This window comes from Macaca fascicularis, chromosome 13 (genome assembly GCF_037993035.2).
Source record: "Macaca fascicularis isolate 582-1 chromosome 13, T2T-MFA8v1.1".
NCBI lineage: Eukaryota > Metazoa > Chordata > Mammalia > Primates > Cercopithecidae > Macaca > Macaca fascicularis.
In genome coordinates this window covers 3469684-3485755 of record NC_088387.1, presented here as the reverse complement: position 1 = coordinate 3485755, position 16072 = coordinate 3469684, and the positions used below count along the sequence as shown (strand labels likewise).

At 39.3% G+C, this 16072-nt stretch overlaps 1 non-coding gene across 27 annotated transcripts in view; it reads left to right on the top strand.

The window, feature by feature from the left end:
* Positions 1-13458, top strand: part of TSGA10 (testis-specific gene 10 protein) — a 150494-nt gene extending 137036 nt beyond the window's left edge. For all 27 annotated transcript variants that reach the window (XR_006691542.3, XR_012421921.1, XR_012421927.1 and 24 more), the window contains one exon: positions 12504-13458. This is a non-coding gene — a transcript (testis-specific gene 10 protein). The remainder of the gene's footprint in view (positions 1-12503) is intronic.
* The last annotated feature ends 2614 nt before the right edge of the window (positions 13459-16072 follow it).

Genomic DNA, 16072 nt, shown 5'->3' with positions numbered 1-16072 from the left:
TCTTCCCTCTCACACATTGGGAACTCCCAGTTTTTCACCTGTTTCATGGACTTGGCAGCAGCATGCCACTTCTTTCAAAGGATGTGTGGGATCTTGTATATTCCTACAGTGAATCCTGGAGCAAAAGATCACAGTGTGAGTCTCTAACACTGTTCTGTCCTTCCATGTGGGATCTGTCCTTCCGTGTGGGATCTGTCCTTCCGTGTAAGATCTGTCCTTCCGTGTGGGATCTGTCCTTCCGTGTGGGAGCTGTCCTTCCGTGTGGGATCTGTCCTTCCGTGTGGGATCTGTCCTTCCGTGTGGGATCTGTCCTTCCGTGTGGGATCTGTCCTTCCGTGTGGGAGGTGTCCTTCCGTGTGGGAGGTGTCCTTCCGTGTGGGATCTGTCCTTCCGTGTGGGAGGTGTCCTTCCGTGTGGGAGGTGTCCTTCCGTGTGGGATCTGTCCTTCCGTGTGGGATCTGTCCTTCCGTGTGGGAGGTGTCCTTCCGTGTGGGATCTGTCCTTCCGTGTGGGAGGTGTCCTTCCGTGTGGGAGGTGTCCTTCCGTGTGGGATCTGTCCTTCCGTGTGGGAGCTGTCCTTCCGTGTGGGAGGTGTCCTTCCGTGTGGGATCTGTCCTTCCGTGTGGGAGGTGTCCTTCCGTGTGGGATCTGTCCTTCCGTGTGGGATCTGTCCTTCCGTGTGGGATCTGTCCTTCCGTGTGGGATCTGTCCTTCCGTGTGGGATCTGTCCTTCCGTGTGGGATCTGTCCTTCCGTGTGGGATCTGTCCTTCCGTGTGGGATCTGTCCTTCCGTGTGGGAGCTGTCCTTCCGTGTGGGAGCTGTCCTTCCGTGTGGGATCTGTCCTTCCGTGTGGGAGCTGTCCTTCCGTGTGGGAGCTGTCCTTCCGTGTGGGATCTGTCCTTCCGTGTGGGATCTGTCCTTCCGTGTGGGATCTGTCCTTCCGTGTGGGAGGTGTCCTTCCGTGTGGGAGGTGTCCTTCCGTGTGGGATCTGTCCTTCCGTGTGGGATCTGTCCTTCCGTGTGGGATCTGTCCTTCCGTGTGGGAGCTGTCCTTCCGTGTGGGAGGTGTCCTTCCGTGTGGGATCTGTCCTTCCGTGTGGGAGGTGTCCTTCCGTGTGGGATCTGTCCTTCCGTGTGGGAGGTGTCCTTCCGTGTGGGATCTGTCCTTCCGTGTGGGAGGTGTCCTTCCGTGTGGGATCTGTCCTTCCGTGTGGGAGGTGTCCTTCCGTGTGGGAGCTGTCCTTCCGTGTGGGATCTGTCCTTCCGTGTGGGATCTGTCCTTCCGTGTGGGAGCTGCACGTTAGTCCGGTCTCCTACCTGCCATCTTCCATCTGCCCCATACATTGTATTTTAATAGTTTGATTTTCTTTTTATTTCTACAACATTAACTTCTTATTTAATTACAAAATGTTGGTTATTATAGCACCACAAAATTTATATGTTCTAGGAAAGTAATCAGCTAGTTTTTCAGAGGAAAATATTTTAGATATATTTCTATGTATCACAAATTTCCTAGAAACTTTTTATTTGGGAACAATTTCAACCTTTCAAAAAGTTACAAAAATAAGAATACAAAGAACATCTATATGCCCTTTACCCATAGTCACTATTTTAAAATTTTTACCCCATTTGTTTTCTTATATACACATGTAGTGGCTCATGTGCTCACATGCTTTCATGTTTCTTCACAGACACACACACACTTGCACAGACCTACTCACACACTCACAGAGGCACATTTAAACTTATAACCAAAACTCCAAACCATGCCCACAGGTTTCATCCTTTTACTTTTTTCTATTACTTATGTATATGTTCTTTCTTCTACAGTGAGAACCCTGGCTCAACATTAACATGTTTACTCAACGATATCAATGTAGTTACTAATTTGCTCAATCCTAGAATACATCTACAATAGTTTCAAAATTTCTTCACCGATGTCACCACAATAAATAGGCCAACTTTTTTAAAGTTCAGAATCTGTTTGCAGTTCTTCCTTCTTACGCCTGTATGCTACCTTGCCCAAATCTTGAGAGCATATGGTTAAATACTGAGTTTGTAACTTATTTGGATTAATTTTTTCCATCTTTTATTTTGGTCATGGTATTCATTTGAAATAACATTGGATTCATTTGTTTCAATTTGCTTCATTTTTCATATTTCCACTTCCTAGTTTTTTCCTCAACTTAATTTTATTTTTGAATATGTAGATTAGCATGCTTTTAAAGGTCAACACTCTGCAAAAAATAATACTAAGAGAAGTGTCACTTTCTCTATGCCTTCCATCCCATCAGCCATGCCTCCACCTCCTTTCTTTGTGGTTTTATGCTAATGATACACAGATATATATCTTTCTTTGTTTATGCAAAAAGTGGCATTCTTCTTTGCACTTTGCTTTTCTCACTTAACACTGTCTCCTCGAAATCTCTCCATGTTGATTCCTAGAGATTCTCCTTATTCCTTTTTGTCAGGTGCACACTACTTCAGTATATGGATGTACCATAGTTATGCAACCCACCTCCTAAACTTGGACATTTAGCTGGTTTCCAATAATTTGCAATTACAAACAAGGCTGTAATGAATAATCTTGTACATATGTATTTTCATGTTGTTGCAGTATCTTCAGAATAAATTCCTAGAAGTGGAATTGCTGGGTCAATGGGTAAATACACATGTAGTTTTGTTAGGCCGTGCCACATTCCCCTCCATTTTGCAGTCCCTTCAGCAATGTGTGAAAATACTGTTTCCCCACAACCTCACTAGCAGAACACACTGTCAAGCTTTTGAATTAGTGCCACTGCGGTGGATGAGAAATGGTATTTCAGTGTAGTTTTAATTTGCATTTCTCATATTATGAGTGAAGTTGAATATCTTTTCATAGGTTTAAGGGCTACTGTTATATCTCTTTTTCTGAATTAGCTATTCATTTCTTCTGCCTATTTTTCTAATGGACTTTAGATCTTTTTGTTAAAAAAATTTTTAGTACATTTGAGAAATTATCTCTTTATTGGTGATATATGCTACAAATATTTTCTCACTTTTTTTGTCATTTGTCTTTTAATTTTACTGTATTGCCTTTTTCTCTATAAAGAGATTTTATTTTTGTGTAGTCAGATTTTAAACCTTTTCCTTTAATGCATCTGGATTTCTATTCATAGTTAGCAAATCTTTCTCTATCCCCAGATAGTAGAGGAATGTTTTCTTTTAGTACTGGTATAGTTTTACTTTTTATATTTAGATATCTGATTCATTTGGAGTTTATTTTATGTGTGGTTTGAGAAATGGATCTAATTTTATCTTTTTCAAACTGACTATCAAGTTGTTCCAAGATCATTGATTTAAAAGACTCTTTGTCCCAGTCATTCAGATCTCTTTTTGGACTTTCTATTTCTTTTCCATTGATCTGCCTGTTCGTGTGCAGTCCCACACTATTTAATTATAGAGGCTATGTGATATTTTTAATTCTGTAGGGATAGCTCAGTGTTGTGCTGGTAAACTGGCCTTCCAAAGGAGAGGAGGGGGAGGCCCTGATCTGTAGCACTTGCCAATTTCTGTGGTGTAAATACCTCCACTTTTTCATTTTTTGTAGATCTTTTATATCACTGTTTAATATTTGTTCATCTGACCTGTTTTATATTGAGTGGTGTTCTAAAGTCTCCTATTAGTATGCTTTAATTTCTTTTTACATATCCTCTAAATTTTGCTTTATATAGGTGGTTTGCTGTTTTATTTGTTGCATTGATATTCTGAACTGTCACTCTTCATCATGGAATGTGGCTTTTATAAAGTGTCCTTTTCTGATGCATTTAGATTTTTTTCTTTTGCTTGATTCTACTTTGTCTGGTATTAGAGTTGCCACTCCTATTTTCTTATTGTTTCTATTTACATGGTTAATATTTTTATTTTTAACTGTTTTGAGTAACTGCATTTTAAGTATATCTCTTATATACAGTATGGATTTGAGTTTTGCTTTATGAGTCTGTGAATTTTTTTTGAGAAATTTACACTCTTATTATTATTATACTTTAAGATCTAGGGTACATGTGCACAATGTGCAAGTTTGTTACATATGTATCCATGTGCCATGTTGCTGTGCTGCACCCATTAGCTGGTCATTTACATTAGGTATTCCTCCTAATGCTATCCCTCCCCACTCCCCTACCCCACAACAGGCCACAGTGTGTGATGTTCCCCACCCTGTGTCCAAGTGTTTTCATTGTTCAGTTCCCACCTATGAATGAGAACATGCAGTGTTTGGTTTTCTGTTCTTGGGTTACTTTGCTGAGAATGATGGTTTCCAGCTTCATCCATGTCCCTACAAAGGACATGAACTCATCCTTTTTTATGGCTGCATAGTATTCCATGGTGTATATGTGCCACATTTTCTTAATCCAGTCTATCATTGATGGACATTTGGGTTGGTTCCAACTCTTTGCTATTGTGAATACTGCCGCAATAAACATACGTGTGCATGTGTCTTTATTGTAACATGATTTATAATCCTTTGGGTATATACCCAGTAATGGGATGGCTGGATCAAATGGTATTTCTAGTTCTAGATCCTTGAGGAATCGCCACACTGTCTTCCACAATGGTTGAACTAGTTTATACTCCCACCAACAGTGTAAAAGTGTTGCTGTTTCTCCACATCCTCCCCAGCACCTGTTGTTTCCTGACTTTTTAATGATCGCCATTCTAACTGGTGTGAGATGGTATCTCATTGTGGTTTTGATTTGCATTTCTCGGATGGCCAGTGATGATGAGCTTTTTTTCACATGTCCATTGGCTGCATAAATGTCTTCTTTTGACAAGTTTCTGTTGATATCCTTTGCCCACTTTTTGATGCGGTCATCTGTTTTTTTTTCTTGTAAATTTGTTTAAGTAGTTTATAGATTCTGGATATTAGCCCTTTGTCAGTTGGATAGATTGCAAAAATTTTCTCCCATTCTTCAGGTTGCCTGTTTACTCTGATGGTAGTTTCTTTTGCTGTGTGAAAGCTCTTTAGTTTAATTAGATACCATTTGTCAATTTTGGCTTTTGTTGCCATTGCTTTTGGTGTTTTAGTCATGAAGTCCTTCCCCATGCCTATGTCCTGAATGGTATTGCCTAGGCTTTCTTCTAGGGTTTTTATGGTTTTAGGTCTAACATTTAAGTCTTTAATCCATCTTGAATTAATTTTTGTATAAGGTATAAGGAAGGAATCCTGTTTCAGCTTTCTCCATATGGCTAGCCAGTTTTCCCAGCACCATTTGTTAAATAGGGAATCCTTTCCCCATTTCTTGTTTTTCTCAGGTTTGTCAAAGATGAGATGGTTGTAGATGTGTGGTATTATTTCTGAGGGCTCTGTTCTATTCCATTGGTCTATATTTCTGTTTTGGTACCAGTACCATGCTGTTTTGGTTACTGTAGCCATGTAGTATAGTTTGAAGTCAGGTAATGTGATGCCTCCAGCTTTGTTCTTTTTGCTTAGGATTGTCATGACAATGCGGGCTCTTTTTTGGTTCCATATGAACTTTTAAGTAGTTGTTTCCAATTCTGTGAAGAAAGTCATTGGTAGCTTGATGGGGATGGCATTAAATCTATAAATTACCTTGGGCAGTATGGCCATTTTCATGATACTTATTCTTCCTATCCATGAGTATGGAATGTTTTTCCATTTGTTTGTGTCCCCTTTTATTTCATTGAGCAGTGGTTTGTAGTTCTCCTTGAAGAGGTCCTTCACATCCCTTGTAAGTTGGATTCCTAGGTATTTTATTCTCTTTGAAGCAATTGTGAATGGGAGTTCACTCATGATTTCGCTCTCTGATTGTCTGTTATTGGTGTATAGGAATGCTTGTGATTTTTGCACATTGATTTTGTATCCTGAGACTTTGCTGAAGTTGCTTATCAGCTTAAGGATATTTTGGGCTGAGATGATGGGGTTTTCTAAATATACAATCATGTCATCTGCAAACAGAGACAATTTGATGTCCTCTTTTCCTAACTGAATACTCTTTATTTCTTTCTCCTGTCTGATTGCCCTGGCCAGAACTTCCAACACTGTGTTGAATAGGAGTGATGAGAGAGGGCATCCCTGTCTTGTGCTAGTTTTCAAAGGGAATGCTTCCAGTTTTTGCCCATCCAGTATGATATTGACTGTGGGTTTGTCATAAATAGCTCTTATTATTTTGAGATACGTCCCATCAATACCTAGTTTATTGAGAGATTTTAGCATGAAAGGCTGTTGAATTTTGTCAAAGGCCTTTTCTGCATCTATTGAGATAATCATGTGGTTTTTGTCTTTGGTTCTGTTTATATGATGGATTATGTTTATTGATTTGCATATGTTGAACCAGTCTTGCATCCCAGGGATGAAGCCCACTTGATCGTGGTGGATAAACTTTGATGTGCTGCTGGATTCGGTTTGCCAGTATTTTATTGAGGATTTTTGTATCGACGTCCATTAGGGATATTGGTCTAAAATGCTCTTTTTTGTTGTTGTGTTTCTGCCAGGCTTTGGTATCAGGATGATGCTGGCCTCATAAAATGAATTGGGGAGGATTCTCTCTTTTTCTGTTGATTGGAATAGTTTCAGAAGGAATGGTACCAGCTCCTCTTCGTATCTCTGGTAGAATTTGGCTGTGAATCCGTCTGGTCCTGGACTTTTTTTGGTTGGTAGGCTAGTAAGTATTGCCTCAATTTCAGAGCCTGTTATTGGTCTATTCAGGGGTTCACTTGCTTCCTGGTTTAGTCTTAGGAGGGTGTATGTGTCCAGGAATTTATCAGTTTCTTCTAGATTTTCTAGTTTATTTGCGTGGAGGTGTTTATAGTATTCTCTGATGGTAGTTTGTATTTCTGTGGGATCGGTGGTGATATCCCTTTTATCATTTTTTATTGCATCTATTTGATTCTTCTCTCTTTTCTTCTTTATTAGTCTTGCTAGCAGTCTATCAATTTTGTTGATCTTTTCAAAAAACCAACTCTTGGATTCATTGATTTTTTGGAGGGTTTTTTGTGTCTCTATCTCCTTCAATTCTGCTCTGACCTTAGTTATTTCTTGCCTTCTGCTAGCTTTTGAATTTGTTTGCTCTTGCTTCTCTAGTTCTTTTAATTGTGATGTTAGAGTGTCAATTTTAGAACTTTCCAGCTTTCTCTTGTGGGCATTTAGTGCTATAAATTTCCCTCTACACACTGCTTTAAATGTGTTCCAGAGATTCTGGTATGTTGTGTCTTTGTTCTCATTGGTTTCAAAGAGCATCTTTATTTCTTCCTTCATTTCGTTATGTACCCAGTAGTCATTCAGGAGCAGGTTCAGTTTCCATGTAGTTGTGCGGTTTTGAGTCAGTTTTCTTAATTCTGAGTTCTAATTTGATTGCACTGTGGTCTGAGAGACAGTTTGTTATAATTTCTGTTCTTTTACATTTCCTAAGGAGTGCTTTACTTCCAACTCTGTGGTCAATTTTGAAATAAGTGTGATGTGGTGCTGAGTAGAATGTATATTCTGTTGATTTGGGGTGGAGAGTTCTGTAGATGTCTATTAGGTTCACTTGGTGCAGAGCTGAGTTCAAGTCCTTAATATCCTTGTTAACTTTCTGTCTCATTGATCTGTCTAATGTTGACTGTGGGGTGTTAAATTCTCCCATTATTATTGTGTGGGGGTCTAAGTGTCTTTGTAGGTCTCCAAGGACTTGCTTTATGAATCTGGGTGCTCCTGTATTGGGTGCATATATATTTAGGATAGTTAGCTCTTCTTGTTGAATTGATCCCTTTACCATTATGTAATGCCCTTCTTTGTCTCTTTTGATCTTTGTTGGTTTAAAGTCTGTTTTATCAGAGACTAGAATTGCAATCCCTGCTTTTTGTTTTGTTTTGTTTTCCATTTGCTTGGTAGATCTTCCTCCATCCCTTTATTTTGAGCCTATGTGTGTCTCTGCATGTGAGATGCATCTCCTGAATACAGCACACTGATGGGCCGTGACTCTTTATCCATTTTGCCAGTCTGTGTCTTTTAATTGGGGCATTTAGCCCATTTACATTTAAGGTTAATATTGTTATGTGTGAATTTGATCCTGTCATTACGATGTTAGCTGGTTATTTTGCTGATTAGTTGATGCAGTTTCTTCCTAGCATAGATGGTCTTTACAATTTGGCAAGTTTTTGCAGTGGCTGGTACCAGTTGTTCCTTTCCACGTTTAGTGCTTCCTTCAGGAGCTCTTCTAGGGCAGGCATGGTGGTGACAGAATGTCTCAGCATTTGCTTGTCTGGAAAGGATTTTATTTCTCCTTCACATATGAAGCTTAGTTTGGCTGGATATGAAATTCTGGTTTTAAAATTCTTTTCTTTAAGAATGTCGAATATTGGCCCCCACTCGCTTCTGGTTTGTAGAGTTTCTGCCGAGAGATTCGCTGTTAGTCTGATGGGCTTCCCTTTGTGGGTAACCTGACCTTTTTCTCTGGCTGCCCTTAACATTTTTTCTTTTATTTCAACCTTGGTGAATCTGACAATTATGTGTCTTGGGGTTGGTCTTCCCAAGGAGTATCTTTGTGGCGTTCTCTGTATTTCCTGAATTTGAATGTTGGCCTGCCTTGCTAGGTTGGGGAAGTTCTCCTTGATAATATACTGAAGAGTGTTTTCCAACTTCGTTCCATTCTCCCTGTCACTTTCAGGTACACCAATCAGATGTAGTTGTGGTCTTTTCACATAGTCTCGTATTTCTTGGAGGTTTTGTTCATTTCTTTTTACTCTTTTTTCTCTACACTTCTCTTCTTGCTTTATTTCTTTCATTTAATCTTCAATCACTGATACCCTTTATTCCACTTGATTGAATCGGCTACTGAAGCTTGTGCTTGCATCACATTGTTCTCGTGTCATGGTTTTTAGCTCCATCAGGTCATTTAAGGTCTTCTCTATGCTGTTTATTCTAGTTAGCCGTTTGTCTAATCTTTTTTCAAGGTTTTTAGCTTCTTTGCAATTTGTTCGAACTTCCTTCTTTAGCTCGGAGAAGTTTGTTATTACCGATCTTCTGAAGCCTACTTCTGTCAACTCATTAAAGTCATTCTCCGTCCAGCTTTGTTCCATTGCTGGCAAGGAGCTGCGATCCTTTGGAGGAGAAGAAGTGCTCTGATTTTTGGAATTTTCAGCTTTTCTGCTTGGGTTTCTTCCCATCTTGGTGGTTTTATCTACCTTTGGTCTTTGATGATGGTGACCTACAGATGGGGTTTTGGTGTGGACGTCCTTTTTGTTGGTGTTGATTCTATTCCTTTCTGTTTGTTAGTTTTCCTTCTAACAGTCAGGACCCTCAGCTGCAGGTCTGTTGGAGTTTGCTGGAGGTGCACTCCAGACCCTGTTTGCCAGGGTATCACCAGCGGAGGCGGCAGAACAGCAAATATTGCAGAACGGCAAATGTTGCTGCCTGATCATTCCTCTGAAAACTTCGTCTCAGAGGGGCACTTGGCTGTATGAGGTGTCAGTTGGCCCCTACTGGGAGGTGTCTCCCAGTTAGGCTACCTGGGGGTCAGGGACCCACTTGAGGAGGCAGTCTGTCCGTTCTCAGATCTCAAACTCTGTGCTGGGAGAACCACTGCTCTCTTCAAAGCTGTCAGACAGGGACATTTAAGTCTGCAGAAGTTTCTGCTGCCTTTTGTTCAGCTATGCCCTGCCCCCAGAGGTGGAGTCTACAGAGGCAGGCAGGCCTCATTGAGCTGCCCTGGGCTCCACCCAGTTCGAGCTTCCTGGTCACTTTGTTTACCAAGTCAAGCCTCAGCAATGGCAGATACCCTTGCCCCAGACTCACTGCCGCCTCACAGTTTGATCTCGGACTGCTGTGCTAGCAGTGAGCAAGGCTCCGTGGGCGTGGGACACACCAAGCCAGGAGCGGGATATAATCTCCTGGTGTGCCGTTTGCTAAGACCATTCAAAAAGTGTGGTATTAGGGTGGGAGTGTCCCAAGTTTCCAGGTACTGTCCTTGGCTAGTAAAGGGAATTCCCCGATCCCTTGCACTTCCCTGGGTGAGGCGATGCCCTGCCCTGCTTCGGCTCACACTCTGTGGGCTGTACCCACTGTCCAACAAGTCCCAGAGAGATGAACCTGGTACCTCAGTTGGAAATGCTGAAATCACCCATCTTCTGTGTTGCTCATGCCGGGAGCTGTGGACTGGAGCTGTTCCTATTTGGCCATCTTGGAATGATCCCCCCCACCTTTTTTTTTTAAAGTCAGAGTTTCACTCTTGTCCCCCAGACTGGAGTGCAATGGCATGATCTCGGCTCCCTGCAACCTCTGCCTCCCAAGTTCAAGCAATTCTCCTGCCTCAGCCTCCTTGAGTAGCTGGGATTACAGGTGTCCATCACCACATCCAGCTCAGTTTTGTATTTTTAGTAGAGATGGGGTTTTGCCATGTTGGGCAGGGTGGTCTCAAACTCCTGACCTCAGGTGATCCACCTGCCTTGGCCTCCCAAATTGCCAGGATTACAGGCATGAGCCACCATGCCCTGCCTCATTTTTGTATTTTTAGTAGAGATAGGGTTTCACCATGTTGACCAGGCTGGTCTCAAACTCCTGACCTCAGGTAATCCACTCGCCTCAACCTCCCAAAGTGCTAGGATTACAGGCATGGGCCACCACGCCCAGCCATTTGGAAAATCTTTTTAAAAAATAGGTGACTTACACTGGGCATGGTTGCTCACACCTGTAATCCTAGCATTTTGGGAGACGGAGGTAGACAGATTGTTTGAGCCCAGGAGTTAGAGACCAGCCTGGGCAATGGTAAAACCCCATCTCTACAAAAAATACAAAAAAAAAAAAAAGCCAGATGTTGTGGCACGTGCCTGTATTTCCAGCTACTTGGTAGGCTGAGGTGAGAAGATCCACTGAGCCTGGTGGAAGGTCATTGCTGCAGTAAGCCATAATTGTGCCACTGCATTCTAGCCTGGGCAACAGAGCGAGACCCTGTCTCAAAAATAGAATAGAACAGTATACATAAAGTAGATGAGTTAAAATATTTTACATTATTGATATGACTGTTATATCACATCAGTAGTAATGGTCTCAACCCAGTTATATTATCTTATATTTACTTTCTGTACTATGTGATATTTGTTGTATATCTTCATTTGATCAGTCTTCTTTGCTTCTTAACGAATTTCTTTGGGCTTTTAGGAAGAGTTTATTTTATTTTAGTTGTTACCTTTCTATTAATATGATTAACAATGCCCTTAATCACCTTTTTTCTCACTTAACCTTTTACTATCAGTTTCAAATGGTGTTCTTTGACTGGCACCTATTATCTAGACAACAGACAACACACGGAATTTACTTTCCTCTGACCACTGCTCTGTTTCCTGCCTCTCTAGTTTTGCCTTTCCCAGGTTGTCATATAAATGCAATCATACAGTATGCAACCTCTAGTGGTTGACTTTCACCCAGCATATTTCAGATTTATCCAGGTTGTTGCATGTATTAGTAGTTGTCACATATTCCTTTTAACTACTGAGTAGTATTCCATCATATAGATGTACCACAGGTACTTTTTTTTGATGATTATAGTCTTGGCCAGACGCAGTGGCTCCTGACTGTAATCCTAGCAGTTTGGGAGGCTGAAGCAGGCAGATCATTTGAGGCCAGGAGTTTGAGATCAGCCTGGCCAACATGGCAAAGCCCCATCTCTATTAAAAATACAACAATTAGCTGGGCATGGTGGTACATGTCTGTAATCCCAGCTACTCAGGAGGCTGAGGCTTGAGATTTACTTGAACCTGGGAGGCAGAAGTTGCAGTAAGCTGAGATCGCGCCACTGCACTTCAGCCTGGGCGACAGAGTGAGACTCTGTCTCAAAAAAAAAAAAAAATAATAATTTAAAAATAAAATGATTATAGTCTCACAAGTAGTTGCAAAAATAGTATAGACAGTTGCACATATCCTTACCCCGGCTTCTATATAAAATATCTTACAAACTGGGGTATTGACATTAGCACAATGTGATTAACTAGTCTATAGGCCTTATTCAGATTTCACTAGTTTTTAGATGCACTCATTTGTTTGTATGTGTATTTTTTTTTTTTACAATCCACACACAGCACCACTATGATCAAGATGCGAAGTTGTTTCATCAGCACCAACGAATTCACTCCCTCATTATACCTATTTATAGCTGTAGCCCTGCCCTTCTTCATCTCCCTGTCTCCTGGGAAACACTGCCTTCTTCTCCATCTCTATAATTCTGTCATTTTGAGATAACCTTTTGAGATTGACTTTTCTCATTTAGCATAATGCCCGTGAGATCCATCCAAGCTGCTGTAAGTATCAATAGTTAATTCCTTTTTATTATTGAATAGTATTCCATGGTATGAATGTACCACAGTTTGTGAAAACTGAGTGAAAAAATATATTGTTTTTTGTTTTCCTTCATAGAAACTGAAGAAAAATCTTATATTTTGCTAAAGTGATACACTTACTAGAATACATTTGTTACACATGTTGAAAAAGTTGAATTAAAAATATTAATCAGCATGATTTTTTCTCTTATAGGAATCTTTGCTACAGAGATTTCTGACACCTGAAATGATTCTTCACATCCCTGAGAAAGGTCAAAGTTACAAACTGATTCTTTTTTTTTTTTTTTGCGACATGAGTGCATTTATCTTTTAAATGCTTGGCAATGTTAAATGTATTTATTAACTTTGTGTCTCTGAATCTCTGTTCTAATGTGCCATGTTGCAGTGATCTGAGATGACTTCTAAAAACAAAAATGCATATGGCTCTTTCTATCCATGCAGTGATAGTGAGTGTAAAATCTGCTTACGTCACTATTGAACACTGTTATGTTCACTATCCGGAGTAAATAAAGAAACTTATTAAAACAGGGAAAAGTGTTTTTACAAAACTGATTTCCTTTCCTTTCTTGGTATCTCAAATAATTGGTTGGTTAATTTTTTTTCTTTGTGATTTGTGCTTTCATAGCTGGAACATCTGTGCCAAAATGGGTACAATTTACCGATACTGGCCTGGGATCTGATATTCCATTTTGGAACCAATCTTACATAAATTCCATGCCATAATCTGATACTGAATCTGCAGAAAGTAGGAGTGTTGTTAGGGCTTTAAAATCTGTAGTATTGTACCACCCAAAGACTAAGTAACATACATTTTCTACAATTGTGTTTACTACTACTATTTTTAGAAAGGTAGGTGATGATATATCTGTCAAGAATGTAAGATTTTATTAAAAATCTGTATTTTTAATAAGTTTTCTTTCAAGTACTGCAATCAACTTAATTGCCATTTTATTTTATTGTCTGTAATCTAGAGTAACGAGATAAGTGATGTTTCCTTCCTCCCCCAATTTCCTAAATCTCTTACCTTATCTATCCATAGGCTTTGATGTAATGTTCATATTAGAGCCTGAATGCTACTGTATTTTACTGATATAAGCTATTTGTATTCTTGCCATTTTAATAAAAAAAAAGGCTTGTCATTAATAGTATTCATATGATGCAGACAGTTTCTCATTTTATATAGTCACTATTCGATATGACTATAGTGATGTAGGAAAGTGCTCTGATTTAGGTTTTGTTTAATCACTAGCACGCTGATATTTTACTATAATTTCAGGCTATATATTCACTTTAGTTTGATTTTTTAAAACCTTCAGTTTCAGTCGTCTAGTTTAAGACATTAATTACAGATTGGTTAAAAAATTAATAATGTAAAGTAAAATGCCCTTTTATAAGCATTTTAAAGAATAATATGTAAAAAAGTTGTCCTTGTTATTATTAAATAAGATGTTGATAAACATGAAAAATTCATCTTTCTTGGGGTGACTCAATGACTTTAGTACTGGATCATCACATTAATCTGTCCACCTAGAAGAGCTGACAAAGAGCTGAATCTTACTGTCATATGCACTTAACACATATTATGTGTGGAGGGCAGTATGTGGGAAGGGAGCCTGAGGGAAGCAGGAATGAAGTATGTAAGAAAATATTTCCATGTTTGATTGAAAGTATGCTTTACTTGCCTTGTGCCATTAATTATAGAACATTTAAAGGGACAATTGTACGGTAAGTATAAAGGGACCATCATTATCTAAAGGAAGGAGAAAACTCATCTGCATTCTATGTTAAAATTTCAAAGAAAAGATTTTTGTTTTGGTAATATTCAAGAACATTTGTTGTTTTAAATGAGATTCTAATTGCTTGATATAAATATTTAATAGCCTGTTGCTATGGTAGAGACTGCCTAATGTAAACACAATATATGAAACTATACCAAACATATTCTTCCTTGGATGGCAAGGAAATCTCCTGAAAAAGAGTTCTCAGCTTTCAAATACCATGTTCAATATAAAACACCTACTTCTAAAGTAAGGGTGTTTGTGAAAAAAGAATTGTTAACCCTCTGAGTAACTTGAATCTAAAATTTGTTGTATATTAATCCTATTTTGAAATTCCAAGCACCACCAGAACTCTGTCTTGTCTTTGGTTTATCTGAGACATCATGAAACTTTCTGTTAGAAGTAAGAGCAGGGCATTGACACGAGGCTCCATTCTGAAGTTCGTAAGCTATAGTTTCAAAAGGAGCAGGTATAATTTGATCTTTAGTGTATTATTCCTCTTAGAGTCATCTCCCTTATTACAGGTTAGCAACCAGTGGGCATGATGAATTAACTACATATGTTCTGATAATAATGTCCGCTACTAAAAACTTAGATTTGAATCAACTAAAAGTGTTAATGATGTAAAGAAAATTTCTAGCTGACACTCTGTACAAATATTGGCCACAATGATTATAAGTTATTCACCCTGGAGCAATAAAAGAAGAAAAAGAGAATATGAGTGGAAGCCACTGGATTTGTAGTCAATTATGATTCCTAAACAGTTATTGCTCCAAAAATTATTTGAAATTATGAATTCAGATACTTGAAATATATTAATATTTTAAAATAACACTATCATAAGAATCTGCTACTTTTTTCTGTCTCCCTACTCCTTTTCTTATAAATCCTTGCTATCGTCTTTAATAGAGTCTCCTAAACTTCCCAAAGGCTATGCTCAAAGTTGCATTTCTTGTGTAATAAGTATTAGTTTGTGACCCAGTTCTGAAGACTAACCAATCACCTTTCTGAGTTTTGTGAACCTAATTTAAATATATGATTATTGTACTACTCGATCAAATTATTTTATACTTGTCTCTTTCAAATGCATTTAAATGTTCTTTTTTATTATTTTTTATTTATTTTTATTTTATTTTTTTGAGGCAGGGTCTTGCTGTGTCGCCCAGGCTGGAGTGCAGTGGTGCGATCATGGCATTCGAGCATGAGATGCTCAGTTCTCATGTACTCAAGCTATTTTCTGAATTAGATCTTACAGGTTAGTGTTTAATCTGACCATGTAGTATCATAATCCAGTATAGACAGGGTCTAGTTCTTGGAAAATATAATCCAGCCCTTTAAGGATATAAAGCTATCTTCTCTCCTCAGCCTCAGGTCAGTAGTGAGGACCACAGGTGCATGCCATCATACTCAGGTAATTTTTAAAAATTTTTGTACAGACCGGGTCTTACTATGTCGCCTAGGCTGGTCTCGAGCTCCTGGGTTCAAGCAATCCTCCCACCTCAGCCTCCCAAAGTGCTGGGATTACAGATGTGAGCCACTGCGCCCAGCTGTTTTTTTTTTCCCCCTGTAGAGTTTGTGCATTTTTATTATGCTGCTTGCTTTGATTCTGTAGGATCATAGGATGGCTCCTCAAATACACTGATCTATTTTCCGGTTTTGTAGCATTCTTTAGGTTTTACACATTACTATAAATGGTCTTTTCTAGTCTGCTACTGAAATGAATTCTTTACCTTTGTGTGCTAGCTGTGGTGGTAACTTCAGAAACAACTTAAGCGAGTGAATCTTGGTTTGCTCTTTTATAAGGCGTGCAGCCTACTTGAGCATTCTTTTGATTCTTATACCTTTGTATAGTTTAGGGGCATCTCTGAGGCTATTGGGCTGTTTGGATGTCGTTTATCATGTCCCTACAGGGTCCACCCCATCAGCTGTATCACTGCTGATCTGTTTTTGTTGTAAACAGATGACCTGTCATCATACCGTTTTT